The following is a 12,509-nucleotide window of genomic DNA, read 5'->3' on the forward strand; positions in this document are numbered from 1 at the left end:
CCCCCCCCCGAGCCGTGATGATGTTATTTTAACGATGTCTCAATAAAGGACTCAGATCACTCCAGGGCTGGTGAGTGCTGCCGCATTTTTTCGGTGTTCCAGTGCTTGTTTCATTTCGCTTTTTCTAATGCGAGCACCCCAGTGATGCTGCCAGGTTCCTTACTTCACCCCATATGGGCTGCGGCTAAGGCTACGTTCACATTTGCGGTGCGTCGGGCGCAACCGCGGCGACGCATGCGTCATGCGCCCCTATATTTAACATGGGGGCGCATGGACATGCGTTGTGTTGCATTTTGTGACGCATGCGTTTTTTGGGCGCAAGCGTCAGGGCGCAGAGGACGCTGCTTGTTGCATTTTTTTTTGCGCTATAAAAATGAACGCATGCATCACAAAACGCAGCGTTTTGCTGCGTTTTGCATGCGTTTTTGCGTGCGTTGTGCGTTGCGTCGCCGACACAGCACACAACAACGCAAATGTGAACGTAGCCTAACTCCGGATTTATAGCTGTGCAGCTCTGCTTCTTTTTTGGTTCACATATTTTTATAGTAAACAACTCTGATTGTATTCAATATTCATACCATTTGGCTGAAGAGTATCTAGTTCAAAGATCCATCTCAATTCTTTTTTCTTTAGAATGGAGATCCGATCCCCACCCATTTCAAAACAGGCACATCATCTATAACCCTATATCTCAATTGATTAACTGAGTGACCCATATCACGGAAATGTCTCGGCACGGGAAGTTCAGTCAGTCCAGTCCTGATCGTGCTCTTATGTTTGCTTATTCTTGCTTTCACCTCCATTGCGGTCTCTCCTACATAGAAGAGACCACATGAGCAACTCAGGACATAGATCACTTAAAGGGAACCTGTCACCCCGTTTTTTCAGATTGAGATATAAATACTGTTAAATAGGGCCTGCGCTGTGTGTTACTATAGTGTATGTAGTGTACCCAGATTCCCCACCTATGCTGAGAAATACATTACCAAAGTCGCCGTTTTCGCCTGTCAATCAGGCTGGTCTGGTCAGGTGGGCGTGGTGACATCGCTCTTTTCTTCCCCAGCTTTCCGTTGGTGGCGTAGTGGTGTGCGCATGTCCAAGTTCCAAATTCCCTGCGCGCACGTGAAGAAACAGCGCGCGATCTGCGCTATTATCCCTTTCATCGGTGGGGGCGGCCATCTTCCTGGGGCCGCGCGTACGCAGATGGAGTGCTCTGCTGCACGGGGCTTCAGGAAAATGGCCGCGGGATGCCGCGCGTGCGCACAAGAGATCGCGGCAGCCATTTTCCCAAAGGATATATACTGTCACTGTGCACTTTATTCCTTTTTTGCTGTAATTACTAATTATAGCTGTACTAAGATCTGAATACCTATAGCTTACAGCATTGTTTGGATTTGTGCTGGACAAGTCTCCCCATGTATTTGGAAGTTTTCCGTTCCCCCGTTTTTGTCTGTATGTGTTAACTAATATTTTAATTATTTATAAATAAATATATAGTTTTTAATTACATTCTTTCATCACTTCTTTTCTTTTATGGCACCCACCATATTAGAATATGTTTTTGACATACTTTTGAAGTGACTTTAGCCGCTGCTAAACATAGGACTATGGGAATAATGATCTTTTCTGTGTTCTACAAACAGATTGTCCGCACTTTCTACAAAATGGACTTTAAGGCCAGGGAAAAAAACCTGGCAAGCTAAGGCATCTGATTTGTTTAGACAGGGGGCCTCCAATACTACTGAGAATGCAGTTACACTTAATAAAGATTTGATTAGACAATACAGACATGCATTATACAAAAAAATACGGCAATGGTGGAATAGATCGGCCTTGGAAAATTACATGGATAAACAAATAATTCCCAGAGGATTAAGAGTACAACTGTACCCTTCCTTTGAACTAGAGGACGATATTGTTATCAAACGATGGACTTCAGCAGCTACTACATGTTCTCTGGATTTTATCCAGATTATTATTGACAAGAACACCATGTCATTAAAATCCATTGAGTCAGAGATTGAAGAATGTGAAAAATGACTTATGAAAGACATCCTAGTGGAAAATTTTGATAAAATTATGATTGAAATCAACAAGGATGTGGATAAATGGGAAAATGATGTCTGTCAAAACAAAATTAAAAAATTTCAGAGGGATTTAAATGATTACGATACTGATAAAATCTATCGGTGGCAAAATAAGAAACAAAATCCTCCTAATAGGAGTAAATCGAGTGACAAGAAAACAACACAGTCCACGCACCAGAGAAGTCCCTCTGTAAGTTCAGCCATATCCACCTCTGATAACAACACCTCGTTAAGTGATGGAGTTAACACCACTGGGGGAGACTTCCAGGACAGACAGAAGATTGCCCGACATCTTTACAAGGTCTAAAGCTCTCCGTACTCAGGGAGACCAATTGAAGGTAATCAACTTATCTAGACATGAGTTATCCATGGCCAAAGTGAGACTCCTGGAGAGAGGCTTGACCTTCTCACCCACATGTCGGTTGGATACCTTCACTGCGGTGAGGGACCTACACCTCTTCTCCAGGAAGCTCATTCTTAAAAAACTCCACTATAAAAATGACATGAGCGATACATTTTCCAGAGTGGAAGAAAGGGAAGCGGTAAGAAAATTGGAGGAACTCTTACAGGAGAACGCACCATCTCAGGTAAGTAATTTCCCACACAAACTGTTCAATAAATCTTGAAAATTTCCTCCCATAAATACATGTTCAGCTATTGAGGTCTTTACCAAAGTCCTTACTACTGAAATTGAAGCCCTAGCCCAAAAACCATCTTGTAATTCCAATTTAAAAAAAGAGGAGAAACAAGCCTTGATTCACTTACAATCCTGCAAAGATGTGGTTTTTAAGCCGGCTGACAAGGGTGGCAATTTGGTAATATGGTCTGCTAATATGTACGAAAAACAATCATATAAACTACTCAATGCCCCCTATTGTTACAAGAAACTATCGTACAACCCCCTTTCCAAATACCAAGCTGAACTTTTAGATATAATAGAAAAAGCATTTGAACAAGGAATTATCACCAAAAAAATGGTAGAAACAATTCAAAATCTCCATCCAAAACTACCAACTCTATATTTGATCCCGAAACTTGACAAGGATCCATTAGATCCCCCAGGAAGACCAATCATTTCTGGTAACGGTGGCTTATGTGAAGTTATCTCAGATTTAATTGATTTCTGCCTAAAACCCATAGTATCAACTTTGCCATCTTATATCCAGGACACTACATCGGCCCTCCAAAAACTCAATAACCTTTACTTAGAGGACCATATACTGATGGTAACTGCAGATGTAGAGGCCTTATACACTTCCATCAGACACGAGGATGGCCTCAAGGCAGTTGCATGGCATCTTCAAACCAGTAATTTGGATCCAGAGATGATCAATCTAATCCTTACCCTCTTGGAGTTCGTCCTGACCCACAACATCTTCACCTTCAATAAACATACCTACCTACAGACACAAGGTACCGCTATGGGGGCCTCTTGTGCCCCCTCATATGGGGGGGGCAAGGGAGAGGGAAATTTTTCAGTGGGACACCATCCCGGAAATACAAGGGGTACAGGGTTGGATGAGATACATCGATGATGTATGGTTTGTATGGGAGGGAACAGTGGATGATCTCCATAGATTAATGGCTAAATTAAATAATAACAACCTCAACATTTCTCTGACGTATAAATGTGGAAGAGAATTAGAATTCCTGGATATTAAAATAAATATCTCCACTGATGGCGTAATTAGCACTAATCTGTACAGAAAGCCCACAGCCACTAATTCTCTACTACACGCCACTTCCTCCCACCCACCAGCGACTATTAAGGGCATACCAGTAGGTCAATTTCTAAGGGCAAAGCGAATTTGCTCCGAAAATTCAAACTTTGAGAATCAAGCAGCTCATCTCACAAAAAGATTTCTGAATCGTGGATACAGTAAACGGAGCATAAAAAATGGTTATAGGAGGGCCAAAAATATCCCCAGGGAACAACTTCTTTATTCCTCTTCCAAAATAAACACAAGGAAACAATGATCAGGTGAGATTTATCTGTACATACAATAATCATCGGAATGACATAAAATCAATTTTTAAAAAACATTGGAATATTCTCATGACTGACCCTGTACTACAGAAAATCCGCCCTCCTCTCTCCATCTATGGTAGCAAGAAGAAGCCGTAATTTACTATATCTATTGGTACATAGCCATTATGACCCGGTTCCAAAATCTATACATAAGCCTCTACAACATGTTTTTTACCCTGCAGGATCTGTAAAGCATGCTTAAATATTAGATAAGCACACTCCTTCACCAAATCTGAGGGATCTAGGAATTTTGACATCAGAAAAAATCTCCCCTGTTCTTCACTGGGGGTCATGTTCATGTAATCTAATATATATTGGACTGACTACCCGAGAAGTAAAAATCCGAGTACGTGAACACATCCGCGACATTGAGAAAGCTAAAACAATCAATGACCTTTCCCTTTTAAAAACAATACCACGCCATTTTAAAATCCACCATGACTGTAATCCTAAAGGCCTTTTTTTCAAAGCAATTGATCAAATCGATCTAGGCACATGTGGAGGTGATTTGGCAAAATCTTTAGCTCAACTTGAAAGAAAATGGATATATCATCTAGGTACAATCACCCCACGCGGCCTTAATGAAAGTTTTGGCTTCAGTTCCTTTCTGTAATTGCATTTCCTCATTCTCGGACTTGATTTTAAGGTGTTTTTAATTATTCAATTTTTAGCCTCGTTTTTAATTTCTTTCCTGGTCCCTTTATTCCCTTCCTTCTTAATGATACATATGACATATATCAAGATATAAAAATCATCTTCTTTCTACTTCAGGCTTACTTACGATTTGGTGCTGTCTTCCGGTGTCGGATGTCTTTGCGGCGCTGCCTTTGCTCTCCGAACGTCCTCCTGGTGATGCCTTTATGATGTTTTCTTGGCTCCCTTGCGGTTGGTGGAGTCGGCTTTCCATGGATGTATGGTCTTTACTACTAGTGGAGAGTAAGAAGAAATGATGAATGAAAAGTCACCGCACTCAATATCATGAAATGTATGGACTGGGGGGGAGAGAGAAAAAAGAAAAAGGATAAAAGATAGTTCGCTATCTGTATGTACCACCTCTATCACATGTTCACTTGGCTTTTATTTTTTGCACTCATTATGTCTCATTAGTCCTGTAATCATATCAAGGGTACTTGATAAGATTAGTTTACTGTTTACATGTCTTATTAATGTTTACGTGTCTTAATGTTTACATGTCTTTTCAAGGGTACTTGATAAGATTAGTTTAATGTTTACATGCCTTTACTTCACATAGCTTTATAGAGACATTTTTGTATTGCCCCCCTTCACCTCCTTTTCCTCTCTTTCTTCCCTCCACCTTGGCCCAGTTTAACGGTCTGTTATACACCCCAACCCAATCACTTATCACCTTATTTATTTATCCCCAACCCAATTACTAATCACTTTATTTATTTATCCCTTAGCAACTAATATGTCCTTACTGCACATGGTCCCAACAGGGACATGTTGAATATCTTGATTGTCCCCTTTATCTTCCTCCCCCCTATTTGTTTCTTTTATTATAAAAAAAAAAGGTTACTCTATCCCAGTTTAAGGTCTGTATATGCCTCAATCTATTCATTTTTCACCTTTTTTTATTTATTCACCATATTTGGATATTCTACTCTCCAGTATATCTTCTTCTTGTATTCTTATATAATCCTGGGACTCATTTGTGCCATTCCTCACCTTTAAGGCTTCCTTAACCCCTTCATGACCTTGGGATTTTTCGTTTTTCCGTGTTCGTTTTTCACTCCCCTCCTTCCCAGAGCCATAACTTTTTTATTTTTCCGTCAATTTGGCCATGTGAGGGCTTATTTTTTGCGGGACGAGTTGTACTTTTGAACGACATCATTGGTTTTAGCATGTCGTGTACTAGAAAACGGGAAAAAAATTCCAAGTGCGGTGAAATTGCAAAAAAAAGTGCAATCCCACACTTGTTTTTTGTTTGGCTTTTTTGCTAGGTTCACTAAATGCTAAAACTGACCTGCCATTATGATTCTCCAGGTCAGTACGAGTTCATAGACACCTAACATGACTAGGTTATTTTTTATCTAAGTGGTGAAAAAAAATTCCAAACTTTGCTAAAAAAAAATAAAAAAAATTGTGCCATTTTCCGATACTTGTAGCGTCTCCATTTTTCATGATCTGGGGTCGGTTGAGGGCTTATTTTTTGCGTGCCGAGCTGGCGTTTTTAATGATAGCATTTTGGTGCAGATACGTTCTTTTGATCACCCGTTATTGCATTTTAAAAAATACCTAAAAAATGTAATTCTGGCGTTTCGAATTTTTTTTCTCGCTACGCCGTTTAGCGATCAGGTTAATGCTTTTTTTTCATTGATAGATTGGGCGATTCTGAACGCGGCAATACCAAATATGCGTAGATTTGAATTTTTTTTATTGATTTATTTTGATTGGGGCGAAAGGGGGGTGATTTAAACTTTTATATTTTTATATTTTTTTCACATTTTTTTTAACTTTTTTTTTTTACTTTTGCCATGCTTCAATAGCCTCCATGGGAGGCTAGAAGCAGGCTCAACTCGATCGCCTCTGCTACATAGCAGCGATCTGCTGATCGCTGCTATGTAGCAGAAATAGAGGTGTGCTGTGAGCGCCGACCACAGGGTGCCGCTCACAGCTACCGGTGATCAGTAACCATAGAGGTCTCTAGGACCTCTATGGTTACCATCCTGACGCATCGGCGACCCCCGATCATGTGACGGGGGTCGGCGATGACGTCATTTCCGGCCGCCCGGCCGGAAGCGGTAGTTAAATGCCGCTGTCTGCGTTTGACTGCGGCATTTAACTAGTTAATAGGTGCGGGCAGATCGCGATTCTGCCCGCGCCTATTACGGGCACATGTCAGCTGTTCAAAACAGCTGACATGTCCCGGCTTTGATGCGGGCTCACCGCGGAGCCCTGCATCAAAGCAGGGGATCTGACCTCGGACGTACTATCCCGTCCAAGGTCAGATAGGGGTTAATATTAACATAGTAACATAGTAACATAGTTAGTAAGGCCGTCCAGTTCAGCCTATATTCCATCATAATAAATCCCCAGATCTACGTCCTTCTACAGAACCTAATAATTGTATGATACAATATTGTTCTGCTCCAGGAAGACATCTAGGCCTCTCTTGAACCCCTCGACTGAGTTCCCCATCACCACCTCCTCAGGCAAGCAATTCCAGATTCTCACTGCCCTAACAGTAAAGAATCCTCTTCTATGTTGGTGGAAAAACCTTCTATCCTCCAGACGCAAAGAATGCCCCCTTGTGCCCGTCACCTTCCTTGGTATAAACAGATCCTCAGCATCACTTATCTAATGCCTAAGGACCCTTTGGTCTGCCACATGCTATAACATCTATATTACTACTCGTTGGTTTCATGCGTTCCCTCTTTTTCCACCCCAGCCATTGTCTACTGCAATTCCTTTTCAACCTTGTATATTCCCCCACTGGTATTGATTTCAGAGTGTGTTTTGGATGGGGGGTGTAATGTATCTACCATACCAAATTTCATCGATTATTTCAATTCGAATGATTATGGTATTAGATTTACCTTTAAACACAATAAACATCAAGTATCATTTTTAGATTTAGAGCTGATTGGGGCTGAGAGCCAAACAATAATTAGCAAAACGCATGTGAAACCTATCAGTGGAAATACTGTTCTACATGCTAAAAGCAATCATCCAAAACACACTCTAAAATCAATACGGGGAATATACAAGGTTAAAAAGGAATTGCAGTAGACAAGTTGACATGAATAGAGAGGTTATTGAATTACAAAAGAAACTGGGAAAGCGAAAATATCCAAATTGGTCCTTAAAAAGAGCACAACAAATAGTGGACAACAAAAAAAGAGAAAATCTGTTGGTGCCAAGTTTAATGGAAAAACAAAGAAAAGAAAAAAGAAAGAATAATCCCTTCGTATGCTTACAATTTAGTCCACAATCCAATCATATAAAAAATATAATTCAGAAACGACTGCCCATACTGTATGAAGATAATACTCTGTCAGATATATTAAAGGATGGCATAAACGTAGTTGCCAGGAGAGCACCAACAATTGGGAGTAAAATTTCTCCTGGTTTATTTGTGTCTAGAGCAGGGGTCTCAAACTGCATTCCTCGAGGGCATCAAACCATGCGTGTTTTCAGGAGCTGGAATCATTCTCTGCAGGTGATTAAATTATCACCTGTGCAATGGAAGGAAATCCTGAAAACATGACCTGTTTGCAGCCCTCGAGGAATGCAGTTTGAGACCCCTGCTCTAGACACAAATAAACCAGGAAAAATTCACATTCAGGTTACGTCAGGATTTCTTTCAGAAATTTCCTGACAAAAAACGGACATTTCTGCCAGAAATCCGCATGTGGTTTTTTTGCATTTTTTTAATGCGTTTTTTGTGTTTTTTGTGCGTTTTTTTTTTTTCGTTTTTTTCCCAATGCATAGAATAGCGGGAAAATCGCTAAAAAAACCCACAAAATTAATGAACGTGCTGCTTTTTTTTTTACCACGATGCGTTTTTTTTCGCGGAAAAACAAAACGCATCATGTGCACAAAAATTGCAGAATGCATTCTAAATGATAGGATGCATATGTCTGCATTTTTATAGCGTTTTTATCGCGAAAAAAACCTGAACGTGTGCACATACCCTGAGACCTCTGGTTTAAGGTACCGTCACACTAAGCGACGCTGCAGCGATACCGACAACGATCCGGATCGCTGCAGCGTCGCTGTTTGGTCGCTGGAGAGCTGTCACACAGACAGCTCTCCAGCGACCAACGATCCCGAGGTCCCCGGTAACCAGGGTAAACATCGGGTTACTAAGCGCAGGGCCGCGCTTAGTAACCCGATGTTTACCCTGGTTACCATCGTTAAAGTAAAAAAAACAACCACTACATACTTACCTACCGCTGTCTGTCCCCGGCGCTCTGCTTCTCTGTACTGGCTGTGAGCACCGGGCAGCCGGAAAGCAGAGCGGTGACGTCATCGCTCTACTTTCCGGCCGCTGTGCTCACAGCCAGTACAGAGAAGCAGAGCGCCGGGGACAGACAGCGGTAGGTAAGTATGTAGTGGTTGTTTTTTTTACTTTAACGATGGTAACCAGGGTAAACATCGGGTTACTAAGCGCGGCCCTGCGCTTAGTAACCCGATGTTTACCCTGGTTACCAGCGAAGACATCGCTGAATCGGTGTCACACACGCCGACTCAGCGATGTCTGCGGGGAGTCCAGCGACGAAACAAAGTTCTGGACTTTCTTCCCCGACCAGCGACATCACAGCAGGATCCTGATCGCTGCTGCCTGTCACACTGGACGATATCGCTAGCCAGGACGCTGCAACGTCACGGATCGCTAGCGATATCGTCTAGTGTGACGGTACCTTTAGACCCACATCAAAAACTTGGTTAGATTGTAAGGGCTTTTTTAAATGCGGAGTTTAAGTACTTGTCTTTCTGGACAAATTAGTAAAACTTTCAAAAATGCAGACCAATCTAAGACCTATAATATCAAAATTAATTGCCATACTAAAAATGTAGTGTATAAAATAGATTGCACGGAGTGTCAGTTATCATATGTAGGATGCACCACGAGAAAATTAAAAACAAGACTATCGGAACACCTGAGAGATATAGGTAATTATAATGTAAATAATCCTGACATCTCAAAGGATGCAATACACTTTATCACACACCACAGAGGCAACATTTCAGCAATGAAAATTCAAGGAATGGAACAATTAAAAACTCCTCAGCGGGGAGGAGATGTCAAAAGACACCTGCTCACGAGGGAGGCGTCTTGGATATATAATCTGCAAACCAGACATCCAAACGGCCTCAATAAGAAAAACGAGATAAAGTATCATTATTGTTAAATAACTTTTGTAACATCACGGTTGCTATTATTATATTTTTAGATTACATCAGTAACAGCCTGCTAGTACAGTTCGTATAAGGTCAGATTTCGTTCAGGACCTTTGAGTCTTATCAGGTGATTAACTAAGCTAAAGTGATAGGCTATTGCAAACTACAAAAAGGGCGTCATGGTGAACTTAGAGCCAAGCTATGATTAAGATCCTTTTAGATCGAAATGCATCGCTTTAACCTGTTTGTCCTGTATGTTCGCATCCTGTATGTTCAAGGATTCATGCAAATGAAGAAGTTTTATATGGATTAATAAAGAGTTTTGAATTTTAAGGAGCTGGAACACCTTTTTTTCAACTTTAATTACCACTTGTCCCAGTCAAGACGGAGTTCCGAGCACCTGTGGTTGTCGGTGAGCTGGCTGAGGCTCTTGTAGCCTAACATTCTTTCATTACATTGCTTTGCAATATGCACTAATCCTGTATTATGACGTCATACACAGGGCCATTCGCCAGCACACAGATCGACTAGGAATCCATAGTATAGAATTTGGCTAGACTTTATTTCTTCTCTAGTGACACTGCAGAGGAAATGAATAGTGTTTTCCAGATTTATAAATATAAAAACCATACAGGGGCTTACGGAAGTATTCACCCCCTTTGGCTTTTTACCTTTTTTGTTACATTACAAGCTGTGTTTAAATATTATTGTAATCCGATTTATGTGTGATGCATCAGCACTAAATAGTCTAATAGTAAAGTGTGAAAAAATATAGGCATAAATTACATTTATAGGATCAAATAGCTAAAAATTGGCACGTGCAGATGTATTCAACCCTTTTGCTATGAAGCTTTTTTTTTAATTCTGGTGCAAGCAGTTATCTTCATAAGTCACATGCTTAGTGACAGGAAGTTCACATTACCTTCTCTGAAAGGTCACAGAGGCTGCAACACCTTTAACAAGAGGCACCACTAACCAAACACCATGAACAAGAGTCACCACTAACCAAACACCATGAATAAGAGGCACCACTAACCAAACACCATGAACAGGAGGCACCACTAACCAAACACCATGAACAAGACTCACCACTAAGCAGACACCATGAACAAGAGGCACTACTAACCAAATACCATGAACAGGAGGCAGCACTAACCAAACACCATGAACAAGAGGCACCACTAACCAAACACCATGAATAAGAGGCACCACTAACCAAACACCATGAACAGGAGGCACCACTAACCAAACACCATGAACAAGAGTCACTACTAACCAGACACCATGAACAAGAGGCACTACTAACCAAATACCATGAACAGGAGGCACCACTAACCAAACACCATGAACAAGAGGCACCACTAACCAAACACCATGAACAAGAGGCACCACTAACCAAACACCATGACTAACCAAACACCATGAACAAGAGGCACCACTAACCAAACACCATGAATAAGAGGCACCACTAACCAAACACCATGAACAAGAGGCACCACTAACCAAACACCATGAACAAGAGGCACCACTAACCAAACACCATGAAGACCAAGGAGATCTCCAAACAAGTCAAGTTGTTGAGAAGTACAAGTCAGTGTTGGGTTATAATTAGTGATGAGCGAGTGTGCTCGTTACTTGAGATTTCCGATTTGTGGCTGTAAGACAACCTGAACACATGCAGGGATTGCCTGTTTATTAGGGAATCCCCACATGTATTCAGGCTGTCTAGCAGCCGCAAAACATGCAGCTGTGGGTACATAAACATAATCTACGAGCACACCCAAAATACTCGGAGAACAACCGAGCATGCTCGCTTATCACTAGTTATAATAAAATATCCCAATCTCTAATGATCCCCAGAGCACCATCAAATGGACAGAAAACGGTACCACAACAAACCTGCCAAGATATGGCTGCCCACTAAAACTGTCAGCCCAGGCAAGAAGGGCATTAATCAGAGAGGCAGCACAGAGACCAAAGGTAACACTGAAGGAGCTGCAGAGTTCTCAAGCAGAGACTGGAGGATCTGTCCATACCACCACAATAAGCCATACACTCCACAGAGGTGGCCGATATGGAAAAGTGGGCAGAAAAAAGCCTTTTCTTACACACAAAAATTGTAAGGCTCGTTATGAGTTTGCCAAAACACATGGGAGACTCCCCAAATGTATGGAGGCCGCTGTGGTCAAATGAGACCACAATTGAACTTTTTGGCCAGCAAGGTAAAAGCTATGTCTGTCGCCAAACTAACACAGCTCATCGCCCCAAGAACACCATCCCCACAGTGAAATATGGTGGTGTTTTACGGCAGCATGGACAGGGAAAATGTCCGAGGGGATGATGGATGGCGTGAAATTCAGGGATATTTTTTAGCAAAACCTGTTTGTCAGTGATTTGAGGCTGGGATAGAGGTTCACCTTCCAACAAGACAATGACCCAAAGCATACTGCTAAAGTAACAATCGAGTGATTTAAGGGGAAACGTGTAAATGTTTTGGAGTGGTCTAGTCAAAGCCCAGACCTTAATCC

General features: G+C 41.5%; 1 protein-coding gene across 1 annotated transcript in view; it reads left to right on the top strand.

Moving 5' to 3' along the window:
- The first annotated feature begins 10,177 nt into the window (after window positions 1-10,177).
- Window positions 10,178-12,509, top strand: part of LOC138647650 (histone deacetylase 11-like) — a 73,318-nt gene continuing 70,986 nt past the window's right edge. Inside the window, exon 1 of the mRNA XM_069736815.1 lies at window positions 10,178-10,393. The gene's annotated coding sequence lies outside the window, so the exon portion shown is untranslated. The remainder of the gene's footprint in view (window positions 10,394-12,509) is intronic.

This window comes from Ranitomeya imitator, chromosome 8 (genome assembly GCF_032444005.1).
Source record: "Ranitomeya imitator isolate aRanImi1 chromosome 8, aRanImi1.pri, whole genome shotgun sequence".
Taxonomy (NCBI): Eukaryota; Metazoa; Chordata; class Amphibia; order Anura; family Dendrobatidae; genus Ranitomeya; species Ranitomeya imitator.